The following is a 14,527-nucleotide window of genomic DNA, read 5'->3' on the forward strand; positions in this document are numbered from 1 at the left end:
AATGAAAGCTATTAGATGAAAACAAAACAAAAACAACCTCACCTGTAAAGCAGCACAAGACATTCCACAGTAAGGCTGAGTCTTTCCCAATGATGAAGGCCATGTGTTCCGAAATCCCAAGTTCCAGAGCTATCAGTGAGCTCCAGAGCAAAATCAGAAATAGGCAGTCATGGGGTTTAATCACAAAATCATCAAGCGATTTCACATCAAGAACATGTCACATATCACAAAAGCAGGTTTCATCCAGCCTGTCATGCCTCCCTCCTTCCAACATTGACATCACTTCTTGCCAGAGGGGAAAAAAATTGCTTTTTAAATATTGACTTTCTCAGTCACTGCCAAGGCCAACCAGTCAGCCGTGAACCACATTTGTTGCTGCCATCTTATACAGATCTTGAGCACTGCTGCTTGCCAAGAAGCATCTCCAGGGCAATGGCAAAGCCGCAATAACTATCCCGAGCTGAGATTCCAGCCATTGAGCCAGGAATGCAGGGGATAATTCTCGTACTTCAGATTAGGAGTCAGCATTCAACCTCCTAGTGACACCCCTAATGACCCTCAACCCTCTGCATTCTGGGTCCTTACTTTTCACTGCAAGTCTCCTGATCCAACCTTCCTATGGAGCTAGTAATAATCACTAGCATTTATTTAACAGTTACTACAGTATGTGCCAGGCACTGTTCTAAGTTATTTTAAATTTATTACTACTACCACCACTACTAATAGTAATAGCTAACACTTGTAGACCATGTAGTATTTGTCAGGCACTGTTTCAAGAATTTTACATATTCAATCCTCACAACACACCTAGGAGATAGGTACCATTATTATACCCGTTTTATACAAGAGGAAACTGCAGCAGAGCGCTTACCTGAGGATACATCTAGTATGTGGAGGAGCTGAACCTCCAACACAAGCTGCCCGACTCTAGAGCCTAATGTCTACACATCCTCTCTATAGGAGAGGCATGCCTTTAACAAGTAATCATAATTCCAGGTTCCTTTAGAGAGGGACCTCAGAAGAAGTTTCTGAGATCTGGGCCAGATCTGGTCTCCACTTCCTGGAGAAAGTGACTATTAAGTTTTGAAGAACCAGGAGGAATAAGCCAGGGAGCTAAGAAAAAGTTTCCTAACATGTCTGTGCAGACACAGACCCAGTGGGGAGATGGGTGAGGGTGTGTAGAGAAGGGTTTACTCAGAAGATTTCAGGGAGCTCTATAAAGTTAGAGCAAAGGATGCAGAGGGAAAGGACTGAGAGATAACAGTGAAGGGATCCTGAAGCCAGTCCATGAGGGGCCTTGATTGTTCTAAAGAGTTAGATTGTGCCCTGAGAGTAAAGGCGAGCCTTTAAAGGACATGAAGCCAAAAGACTGTCTGTCATACATGAATTTCCTTTCCAGAAGTACCCCTCAGCAGCCCTGTAGTCATCCCACTACACACAGAAAAAGACTAGTTAGGAAGCTATGAGCATAATCTAGATGAGAAATTATGAGAGTCTGAACTAACACAACGGCAATCATTATAAGCATAGGAGAAAATACCCACTGTTGAACATTTTGATATTAATAAAGAATGCTTGTCTAGAAATGGGATCCTCAAAGTTATTTCCCCTAGAGGACTTGACTATAGTTGACCTATTCTCCACAGACATCCTAGGTGTAGCACCATACCTTGTAATCAAACATGAATGAGCTCACCCTTTCAAGTTGAATTCAAGTATACTAGAACTCATTTTCATTGCATAATAAAAGATTTAATTAGCCAAAATATTAAAAGCCTGGGTCTAATTAAAAAATCTTTCCCATCATCATCCTCCTCCTTTTTTACATTAAGCCATTTTACCATAGTAACTTAAAGAACATCTCTACTATGTCTCCCCTTGGGCCATGGTTCCTAAAGTAACGTCCATAACCCACCAGGAACCCACAGGTTAGCTGGCCTCTTGTAACATGTGTGCAGATAACTGACACCACATCTGGCTCACAATAGATGCTCAAAAAGCTTTATGTTAAAAAAATCGATGAGTTTGTGAAACCTATGACTTGAACTTGGGCACAAACAATTTTCATTTAATATTTCACAAATGTGTGTCTTATCACATTCTCATGAAACTCTATGCCATTTTGCTTTTTTTCTCTGGCAAAGTCTCTTATGGGATATCTTGCTATAAAAACAGTGGTGTAGGTGATTATATGGATTGTCATCCATTGACCAAAACAGTTTGAGAATCACTGCCAAGGGACTTATGGAGACTTATGGAGATTTCACAGAAACCACTCCTAGTTAGCTTTATAATCACAAGGAGCTGAACTGGGAGTCATCTAAAACAGTAGCTAACTAAAAAATATTCTATGGCTCACTAGGATTTTAGAGCTGGAGGGAACCAGCACCCAAAAGAGAAGTGATTACGTGAAAGTCACATAACCAATCAATGCCAAGTTCAGACCAGGACATATGACTCTTAATTCCTAGATCTGTATTCTTTTCACTATCCCATGCTGCTGCTTGCTCATTTAGTTTTCAATTATTACTAAAATATACTTGAAGTTTAATGGTCTACAAGCCAACGATGAGCATGTAATGTTAAGATGGAAAACAAGCTTCAGAAATCCTAGTGTTTAGTCCTAATGTGCCACTTGCTAGTTGGGCAGTTGCTTAATTTCTTTGAATCTCAGCTTTCTTGTTAGTCAATGGCAGTAAACTCACCAGTCCTCCTTCTCACTATCCATGAAGATCAGCAGTTCCTTCTCCACGATTGCTCCCCCTCTTCTTAGAAGCCTATTTATGGCATCTTGGTCTCAAGGGCCTGTTTCCACCTCAACCTACTACCTGGTTTCCTCTTCTTTCATAACCAAAAAGAATCACAGTCACAGCCACCACACACTCTGGATCAGAAGTGGCCCCACCAATTGTTAGCTGTGTGACTTGTGTCAAGTCACTGAATCCCTCCAAGCCTTGATGTTCTCATGTGTAAAATGGAGCTATTATTAGTTCCCATTTCCAGATTGCTGCAAGACTTAAATGAGATATTTGAAGTAAAGCACCATGAGTATTCATTCAACAAATGTTTACTCAGCACCTGTTATTCACCAGTGAACCCAAAGCAATTCAAGCTCTCGTTCTCCACAAGGCCTGGGTGTTTCACCTCTGAGAGTTTTCCTGCGTCTCCTTATTTCACTTTGGAGGCTCACAATAAAGCCTGTTACTTTGCCTTAAAACTTGCAGAAGCAAAGCACGATAACATTGGTAAAACTACTACAAAAACTTTAAAAACACAATTGGAAGGGATTTTTATGAGTACTTCCAAGCATAAGGAAAGATTTGGCAAGTGAAGCCCAACATTGCCTTTCCTTCCTTGAGAAGCTGGAAACTGAGGAATTGGAATCTTCCTCAGGTGTCTCACTAAGAAACCCAGGTGCTATCCCAGTCAATTATTTGTACTTCCTTGAGAACAAATTTGAATTTGCAATCTGTTGGGAATGAAGTCTGTCTCAGTGGAATTTCCTTAACACTCTTTGGATCTGTCTTCTCACACTTACCTTTTCCCATTTTGTGCTGTTTTTATACATATCTCATCACTCTCAGGAGGCTATAAGCCCCTGGAAGGCAAGATTAGTGGGTGGTTACCCATGATATCATGTTTCTCTCCCAGAAACCCAGCCTTGTGCCTGACACAGAGTAGACCCTCAATAAGGTTTATTGCTAACTGTTGAAACAGACACTGGGAGCGATCCAAGGGGCTAAGCCCCCCAGACAGCAGTGCATTTTGGTGGCCATTCCTTCTGCAATACTCCCTACATTTTTCTTTTAAGTCCACCCGTGTGCTTTATAAGTAAATAGAAAATGCTAACCTTAGCATATTCAAAAGAACGTTTAAGCATGCAGCAATTAGGTTATCTCATGGTTATTTATTTCTTCGGCTTGTTATTAGCTGTGTGCGGAATATTATTCTAATTATGTCAGCCCAATCAGCAGTATTGCATGTCCAGGCTCATTTCCATTAGTTTGAGCTTTGTCTTTCACACTGTGATACTAATTCAATGAGACATCAAACATTTAAATCGACCCGGGATGCCGAGGTCAGGCCGTTTTGCCCTTCCACTCTATTGGCACTCGGGTGTAATTGTGTTTGTCACTCCCCACATGACGAATAGTATCAGGGTGACTACTGAAGCACAAATGAGCAATGCACTAATATATTATTTTGTTCTATAATATCAATATGTGTTTATTCAGTGCTCATGTTAGCCAACTTGAAACAGTCATTTTAATACAGTCATACAAAGTGCTCTATTCTCACCGAAGCATTTCTTTAGAACATTTGCTGGACTTGCAATGCAATTGGGCCAAAGGGAGGAAAATAAAAACGGTTGCTGGAGGTAAAAGGAACCATGAAGTTCTTAAAAATCAGAGCTTCCAGTCACACCAGCAAGAACTTAGAAACCACAAAAACAAAAGGTAGAATGCAACTACCAGCTTTTCTGTGCGCTTTGTAAAACTCTTCAACTCTCTGGTTAACAGTTTAAAAATCAAGGTGCAACATATAGTATTTAAACAAATATAAATCTACCTTGCAGTTAGCTGAAGTTTCTCCTTCTGACTCTTTTTGAGAGCAAATAAATTGGTAAGCAGGAACAATAAAAGATTTTGGGTGTTTTCCCCTCAGTTTGTTTGCTTGATTTTGTTTCCACAATAGCGTAGATACACGACAATAAATTTTACCCAAGGTTTCAACAAACCCCATCTCTGCTACTGTCATATGATTTGCCCTTGTTATTATAAGACTTAAATCTGAATATTAGTATAATACAGTGTTACCCATAGTCTTTTAGTTTCTTATTTCACATTTTAACATCTAAAAAATCACTACAAAAACTGATTCAGTGAGAAGCCTAAGCTAAGATGGTGTACTCTCATAAGTAGGCACTGTCGGTTCTAATAGGAATTCTATTTCTGGGTCTCATTGCCTTTTCACAATTTCTATAGCACAGGCTTTATGATTCCCATGGTGCACACGAAAAACTCGCCCTGGAGAAGTAGATGTTCTAGCTCAAGATTCCACAGCTCGTCAATAATAAAGCCAGAACCAGAGTCTGGGTTTCTAGATTGCTGCATGGTCATGACCTGCTCCAAAACCTCAAACTACCCACCCACATCTTTAAACTGCTGGCCCAGAGTTTGGGTCACTCCTACTGTGGTATCATCCCTTATCCAGGCTCTACTTCAATCTTGGCTCCCAGAACATTCCATATAGCCTGTGCTTGGCAATCTGCCCAGGTTGTCTTATCTATCTTCTCCAAATCATAAACTCCTCAACTAATGCTTGCATGTGCAAAGATATGCATTGGAAGAAAGTAGGAGGATAAATCATCCCTAACCACTGCCAACAGGTTCAACGAATTAAACCAATGTATGTTAATTGAAAAATCGTTCTTTATAAATATAAACTTTAAAAGACACGATTAAGTACTTTTTAATAGCTTTTAAAAAATCGCCTTTACTTTAAATGACCTTTAGATGTATTTTTTGTTCTATTGATTTTACTATTTTAACTGCAGATACATCTTTTAATTTACTCCAAGGGAATTAACCGACAACCTTCCATTTTCTGTTTGGGTCTCATTTTAAATGCCAGAACTACCCCTAATGTAGCTATCATCAAAACTTAAAACTCCACAGTTTAAGAAACAAAGTTCTGACAACTGGTTCCACTGTGGGGGGAAATGGAAATTTTTATTCTGATACTATAATTAGACCAAGAAACTGAAAGCACACTCCAAAATAAGAATTTGCTGCTATGACTAGTCAATGTCATTTATGCTCAGGGAAGAGAGAGAGGTGTAATAAACTTTGACAACTTATTTGCAACATTTTATATTTGACATCATTATATCTGCATTTTGAAAGCAGCACATCAGACTTTTGTTCTCTAAAATCGAAGCTGAGCAGAATTACAAGTAGAAATAAGTGACCAACTCCAAAGCTGAGGACCAGCCCCTGTGATGTGGATGTAACCCTTTGAGAGCACAGCATTCTGGAAAGGTGACAGGCATGATGTAGGGAAGCCAGAGATCACCTCCAATCCTCCTTTCAGGTCTTGGTGGGATATTCAGCTGGATCCAAATACTGACACTAGGAAGATGAATGAACAAGAGAGAAGTACACACATTTCACTCATGTTGCATGTCCATGGGGATCTGCATAAGACAGTAAAGTCTAAAGAAGTGGCCAAAGCAAGATGGAGACAAAGAGCAATTAATTTGAGAAAAAAATGGCAGGGCAAAAAAAGAAAAAAAAAAAGAAAATCTGGCTAAGGGTAGCAAATTTTCTAGGGGAATCACTAGGAGATATAGCAGGGGTGAAATAGGTGGAAGATAGGGTTGCTTCAGGAAGTATGTTAATTCAGGTCCATTGCAGCCTCCAATCACCAGTCTGTGGGTGATAGGAATATTTTCTCACCATGGTATAGTGAGGACTCCCCTCCTAGAGGAATCTTTGTCCCTTGCTGCATGCAGGAAGAGACAGCTCAGCTCACCCTTTCTGAAACAATTTCTCCAATGTTTTCAACTTGAAATAATCAATATACTAATCTGGCATATTTGGGATGGCACATCCTTCACTCCTTCAGTGGTAAATAAACCACTGGATGAAATCAGGGCTGGCAACCTTCTGAAAGCGGTGTACTGAAGAGCCGACTCCTGTCCTCTCTCTCTGACATGCTGTTCCCTTGCCGACCACATCTTTGCGAAGTAGAAGAGGCCTATATCCACCTGCCAATTGTCACATGGGAAGGGCCACTGACCCTCATGGGCATGGTGGCCCAGCCACCCAAGTGTGTGTTGAAGAGCCACGGCTTATGCACCATCTCAGGCAGTGACCAGACAGGCTCACTCTCACCAACTCTGCAACCATCGATCAAAGAAGTGGGATTCATCAGGTATCCTCCAAGATAGTTCTGATGACATAAGAAGTAATGGTAGAATAAAATAATGAGACCAAAAGAAAGAGAAAAGGCTAACAGACCAGACACCAGAGAAATTAATGATTATGTTCTTCCCTTTCTTCCCCTCCTATTAAGAAAAAAAAAAATTTAAAAACCAGACAGGGGAAATAGTGAGCAAATTTTCTAATTGGGAGTGGAGGTGAGGAAGTGGGGGAGACATGGAATCATCATAGCAGACTAGGAAAGAAAGGGAAGAAAAAGAGAAACCACATTTAATGTAATGTGCAGAAGTAGCCATTTATTTACACACCCTTTCCATTTATAAAAGATGTGTTTCGGCCTCTGGCTGAATGTACATAATAATTAGCGCTAATGAATATAAATGATACTCACAACTCAACCTGTTTACAAAGTCCCCCCATGTCATTCAGGGAAGAATTGAGTTTGGAAATGAGATATATGTTGTGTTCTTGGGCTTGACGATGACCTAGAGGTTACCGAAGCTAAGGACAATGAAATCAATTAGCAACTAACAAGGCAAGAAAGAGTCCAACCCACAGAATTCAGTACCTCCAGCGGTAGGCACTATTACAGAGGAAGACACTCTTCCCATAGGGTAACATGTTTAGCTCGGCACAACCAGCAGCTGTTGAGGGTTCAGGGAACAACTTTAAAATCATGAGAGGTCTACCAAAAAAAAAAAGAAAGTAAAATAAGATGAAAAGAAGTATGCTTTATTAAGCTTAGGGAGACATTACCCTACAGGAAAAGGAATCAACTACAGGGCTGTTTGGTGTTCATATGCCAAGCTGAAGAAGTATCACCCATATTGAGGTCATATCACTCTTCAGAGAGGGCGTGGAAGCTCTGCACCCTGCCGCCCCAGCCCCCATGCATCTCTTCCATTTGGCTGCCCCTGAGTCATTGCCTTTATAAGAAACTAGCAATAGTAAGTAAAATACATTTCTGGAGTTTTCTGAATTGTTCTAGCAAGTTATCAAACTTGAGAAGGGGGGCCTGAGAAGTCTCAAAAGTGCAGTGGCTCGGCAGAGGTGTGGTAGCCTGGACACCTCATTTTCAGCTGACATCTGACATGGGGCTGTCTTCTGGAACTAAGCCCTTAACCTGTGGGGTCTGCATTAACTCCAGGAGTTAGTGTCAAAAATGAACTGAATTCCTGAACACCCAGTTGGTGTCAGATAGTTGGAGAAATATCAAGGGGCCATGTAGTACAAAGGAAAGCAGCTTTATATAAGCTCAATAAATGTACCGAGAATTTTACAAGACAAAAATGAGCTGGATTAGAAATGAAAAGATGACAACTGGTATGCTCTGTTTAATAAGATAAGAAAGAAAAAGTGCAACATGTTAATAAGATCTCTGTTTTTAGTTCTATGAAATAAAATGTGAGGTTTTCAAAAGGCAAGCCTCAGATATTTGGAAAATTCACTTACAGGATGCCCCATTGCCCTGTGGGCCCAGGATCCGATGCCTGGTGTTCTGACATTCTTGGAAAACATTACTCCCTTACCATTAGATGCAGCTCCTGCCTTTGAAGACATTGCAGTCTAGTATATTTTACAAGTGCCAGAGTCCTAAAAGAGCAGCGACTTTCTCCATCTGCAGAGGCAAAACCTGAGCCGAGGCAAGGAAAGTGACTTTCTCAAGGTCTCACAATAATCAGGGGCAGAGATAGGCCCCACCGACAGCCCCTGATTCTAGGCTTCCTGTTGTTTCTGGGAAATTAAGCCCAGTCCCAGAGAATAATAATAAATTTGGCCCCTGCAAACTTGCCTGTCTACCTAGCTCACCCTTGTGAATAGAGGAGAAAAGCCAAGACCTTTGGCAAAAACGACCTAGGGAATTTGGGAGTGTGCCTAATAAGAGGAAGCTGAACTCACCTTGCTTGCTAGATCCCACAGCCCTCTCTTTCACTAAAACCATGCCTGCCTCATCCAGGAAGCCCACCAGGCTAGTTTCACCTACTTCTGACCACTCACAGCATCCCAATTCTTCCACTGACTAGCCAGGTGATATTTCCCTGGTAAGTCTAGCCTCAGTCTCCTCATCAGAAAAATCAAGATACTAAGACCTACTTCCTTGGATAGTTGTGAAGATTCAATGAGATAATGTGTATAAAGGGGCCACCCACAACATCTGGCAAAAATTAAGTACTTAAAGGAAGGTCTTCGCACGTTATTACAACAGTAACCTCGAGGCCTTGAGCAAATAACTCTCAGCCAGCCAAGTTGCTGGGTGCCTCTCTGTGGTCACTTTAGTATATATTGCATTTAATTTTGTGACTTTGGTGCCACGGCAGCCTTCCCCACCACGAGCTCCTGGAGTTCAGGGCTGGTGCATACACATGCATACATGTGCTCGCCTCTTTTGCCTCCCTTCTCTTCCTAGATTGGAATCTTCTTCAGAACAGGGACATCTGTGGTCTCTCGGGAGTGTGGTTGGCACAGACCAGCTCCCCTGCAGCTGACTATGTCTGAGCTGATAAATAGTAACTAACACTTTAAAGATTGTTAGAATAGTTTAAAGGCAATTTCACATATAGAATTTCATTTGATCCCTGCAATTACCCTGGAAGATGAGCAGGACACTTATTTTTATCCCCATCTTAGAGGAGAAAACAGTGGCTCAGAGAGGTAAAATGACTTGCCTCTCACCTCAAGTGGAGCTGATCCATTTTTGGAATCAATAGCATCCTTGTCTGGTTCATCAGCTTTCAACGGAGGATATCAATCCTTCCCCCAGATGACCATTAAAACATGAACATTGCTGTACAGTGTCCACTCAATGAAGACTCGCTAAACACGTTTTTCTATGATTTTAGCATCTACGGCTTTTGTGTCTCCCTAAAGCAACTTGTTTTTAACTTATTGAAAGTGAACATCTATCCAACACAGGTCAGTAAGCTATGGTCAAATCTGGCCCATAACTTGTTTTTGTATGGTCCACAAGCTAAGAATTTTAAAGAGCTGTGAAGAACAAAATAAAGCAAAACAAGCAAAAAAAGAAAATGCAGTGGAGATGGATGTGGCCTGCAAAGCCTAAATTATCTATGGGCCGAGTGCAGTGGCTCACACCTATAATCCTAGCACTTTGGGAGGCCGAGGCGGGTGGATTACCTGAGCTCAGGAGTTCGAGACAAGCCTGGGCAACATAGTGAAACCCCGTCTCTACTAAAAATACAAAAGAAATTAGCCGGGTGTGGTGGCGGGCACCTGTAATCCTAGCTACTCGAGAGGCTGAGGCAGGAGAATTGCTTGAACTCTGGAGGCGGAGGTTGCAGTGAGCTGAGATTGCACCACTGCACTCCAGCACTCTAGCCTGGGCGACAGAGCAAGACTCCGTCTCTACAAAAAAATAAATAAATAAATAAATAAATATTATCTATGATCTGGTCTATTAAAGAAAAGGTTTACTGGTGCCCGAATTAGATTGTGGTTCCCTTTTGCATTGTCAGCTCAGAAGCTGACAGCCCAGCATGTGACCCTTCTTCAGCAAATGGATAGGACTTCATGCAGTGTATTTCAGGAACCCCACTCTGAGCTCCGTTTTGCTTTCAAAATAAAAATTTGGCTGGGTGCAGTGGCTCACGCCTGTAATCCCAACACTTTGTGAAGCCAAGGCAGGTGAATCATTTGAGGTCAGGAGTTCCAGACCAGCTTGGCCAACATGGTGAGACCCTGTCTCTACTAAAAATACAAAAATTAGCTGGGCATGGTAGTATATGCCTGTAATCCCAGCTATTTAGGAGGCTGAGGTAGGAGAATCGCTTGAACCTGGGAGGCAGAGGTTGCAATGAGCCGAAATTGTACCATCACACTCCTGCCTGGGCAACAGAGGGAGACTGTCTCAGGGAAAAAAAAAAAAAGACATAAATATTTGATGTGACTCTTTTGATGCTGAAGAAATTGGGACTACCACTGATGATCCTAAAATACAGACTATTAAATACTCTGGTTCCTTTATTACCAAGCAGTATGTGTAACTGACATCTGCAGTTTATCCTTTATCCAAATGTCCTTGAACCTTTTCCCTTTCATGATTCTTTCTTAAGGTTGCCTCCAAGTGTCCTAACTAATGTTTCCTTCAATTTTTGAACTTATTTTTAGTGTTTTGTCTTGCATGGTAATAGTTTATCTTACACCATAGTCATTTTTGAAAATTATTAAATCTTTTTGGGAACAAGAATTTCCAGACCATGCATTAAATAACTTCCTTAATGTTATCTAGATACACAAAGCTGGCTTGAACCCAATTCACCTTATTCCACATCCAGGGCTTTCCCCCGCCAGACATTATGCCTAAAAGTCAAAATTCATGTTTCTAAATGGAAACAGTTGTAGATGAAACCCTGTGACTTTGTGATGCCCCCCAGCTGTATCCCTCTCTCCTAGAAAGACCATCCTGAAGTAGCCACTTGGGCTTTCTCTTATATTACCATAGGAGGCATACACACAGATCAGGAATACTCCTGATTGTTTTGAATCCAGCTACCTACCATTCCAAAGGAAGAGGTGTGGGCCAAAAATCCTGTCCCAATAATATAGAAGGAATCACTGGGAATCATGTGGGACCAAATGGCAGGGTTTGGGTCCTGCCCTCCCCAACCATCAGTTACGTGACTTTGAACCAGTTGTCTACTCTCTCTGAATCTGTTTCTGTATCTGTAGAAGGGGGCCCATACCTGACTTAATATCCTCCTGGAGTTGTCAGGAATTGCACAGGCAAGAGTGAATAATAAAACACCTAGCAACTTTTGGAAGCCCTGTACAATTCTAAGATTATTACAGTGGCAGCTCTTCTACAAACCAGGCTAAGAGGCTCGGAGGTGATCAGTCCCCTCCCTACCCCCACCATCAGCTCAACTGCTCTAAGAATTTGGGCAAACGGATTTTTGGGGGAAAGCAAGGGAGTTTTGCTTTTTCCGTCACTTAGTCCCAAAAGCTACATGGCCCTCCAGAGGCTAGAAGGACCCCTTATTTACAGAGGAAACAGAAGACAATGCATGCACCCCCAATAGGCTTTAAATGACACTCTACACTTCCATGGACAATCTTCAACTTAAAAAATCAATGGCAAAAGAACCCTAACCCATGCTGCCAATTAGACGAGACGGAGGAGTCTGGAATACAAAGCAACAGTGACCCCAGTCTGGCTCCAGGGAATGGCTAGGCTAACCCTACGCATTACCCACTTCAAATTTTCATGATTCTGTCATGCATATATTATACAACCCCACACAGAATAAACATATTATTTTCGTGTTTTATTTTCTCTCCCCAAGATGAGTAATTAAGCCCCTGTGTATTGCATCTATTCACTTAAGAACGTGCTTTTCATTTGACAGATCAAAAGATTAAGCATATATTTTTCCTCTTCTTTCAAACCAGCCACTGCCTTTGTGAAATGCTGGATTCCTTCCTTCCTTGAAAATGCTGTTCTTTCAAGTGGTTTTCACCTTGAGACTAAGGAACACCTTTCACCCTCAGTCTTGATCATAGCATAGGCTGGTCCAGGAGAGATGTGGCTTGAAACCAGCGGGGCCAACATTTTTTGCAAGTAGAAGAGGCCACACGAATCCATTTCAAGACCGCTCATGGGGTAAGAGGGAAACCTAGCTACCAACAAAGGCTTTTCCAAAACCTCTACTGGCTCCATGCACTCTTAAGTTTTTTGGAAGCCTTACCTTACCCACATTGTATCAAATATCCTACATCCCACTTTATAGGAGATGCACATAAAATCATATGAGTTGAAATGAGTTGCAGTTGATTGGTAAACATGTTTCATTTTGTAAAAGCTTAAACATTTATTAATATGAATTTTATAGTTTCAGATTTTTCATTAGTAATTTCCTTCCAGGATCCCGACATTTTATTAGGCTCTTGCAAAGTCCAAGTCCCAGGCTCTGTGTTTATGGATCCAATGGTTAAATGACCCTGTTGCCAACTATCGCCCCTTAGGCTGTAACAGAAAAGTTACACTGACAGTGTATGGCATTCTTACCTGGGGCAGTTCCTGTCCCTTCCACACCACAGTTCCATGAGCAGTAAGGTATTACCAGGGCTGAGTTAGCCAAGAGAACCAGCAGATTGCTGTCAGCAGGTGGGGTTTAGAGGTTCAGGAAGTGGCTGGATTTGAAAAGGAAGTAGAAAATCTACTCAAGGCAATAAGACAGAGCACGGACCTCCTCTTAGGGCCTGCAGGGGCCCCCTGCAAGCCTGGAAATAAAGGAAAACCTTGAGTTCCTGCAAGGGAAATTCTAGAGACAAAGCTATCCCCGAGAAGTAAATTCTCACTTGCTAATCAAGAAGATAATAGCCTCAAACAACAGCCAAGGAAACTGGAATCAGCGGATGTTTAGTTCTCTTATAGAAACTAAAGATAATAACTTGTATCTCCAAGTTGTTTTCAGGAACCTGGATTCCAACTCAACAGACTCGTCATAGGCCTCAGAGAAGGGGGAACTGGAGACTGACCTCTGACCACCATTCTTTATTTTAAATATTTTCCTGAGGGGCCTGGAGAAAGTCATACCCATCAGCCAAAGCTAACATTATTTCCTGCTAACCCAAATTAAGGAAGCTTCTCTTCCTTAACCAACTGCAAATCAGAAAATCTTTGAATGTGCCTAAGTTCAGTAAGCCCCCACTTAAAGAACATCCTGCCCTCTTAGGCCAAAATCAATTTGTAATCTCTATGTATTGATTTACAATTTTGCCTGTAACTTCTGCTTTTCCAAAATTTACTTCTGTCTTTAAAAACCATTACCTGTAAGCCATCAGGGAGGTCAGGATTTCAGTGTTAGCTGCCTGTTTCTCCTTGCTTGGTGGCCTGAAAAATAAACAACTTCCTTTCTCCTGCAGCACACTTGGTATAGACATCTGGTGTCACTGCACCAGGCGAGCAGACTCCCGTTCGATTTGATAGCAGCAGTGAATGGGGAATGCTAGCATCTCTCCTGGTCTTAGGTTATGGTCCCAGTTGGAGAAAGCAGCAAACTACAGGAAGGGACAGAAATGTAACAGACAGATCCTTGATAAGCTTCCCACACAAACTAGGCTGCCTGACTGGCTGTGCTCCACACAAGGAAGACCACATGAGGCCTGAAAAAGAGTGAACACTGGGGTCGCTTCCAAGATGGACGAATAGGAAGAGCTCGGTCTGCAGCTCCCAGTGAGATTTATACAGAAGACGGGTGATTTCTGCATTTCCAACTGAGGTACCTTGTTCATCTCACTGGAACTGGTTAGACAGTGGGTATAGCGCAAGGAGAGTGAGCCGAAGCAGGGCAGGGCATCGCCTCACCCAGGAAGCACAAGTGGTTGGGGGATTTCCCTTTCCTAGCCAAAGGAAGCTGTGACAGACTGTATCTGGAGAAAAGGCACACTCCTGACCAAATACTGCGCTATTCCCACAGTCTTAGCAACCGACAGACCAGGAGATACCCTCCCGTGCCTGGCTCGGCAGGTCCCATGCCCACGGAGCCTTACTCACTGCTAGCCCAGCAGTGTGAGATCGACCTGTGATGCTGCAGCTGGATGGGGGATGGAGCGTCCACCATTGC

This window comes from Gorilla gorilla, chromosome 16, assembly GCF_029281585.2.
Source record: "Gorilla gorilla gorilla isolate KB3781 chromosome 16, NHGRI_mGorGor1-v2.1_pri, whole genome shotgun sequence".
NCBI lineage: Eukaryota > Metazoa > Chordata > Mammalia > Primates > Hominidae > Gorilla > Gorilla gorilla.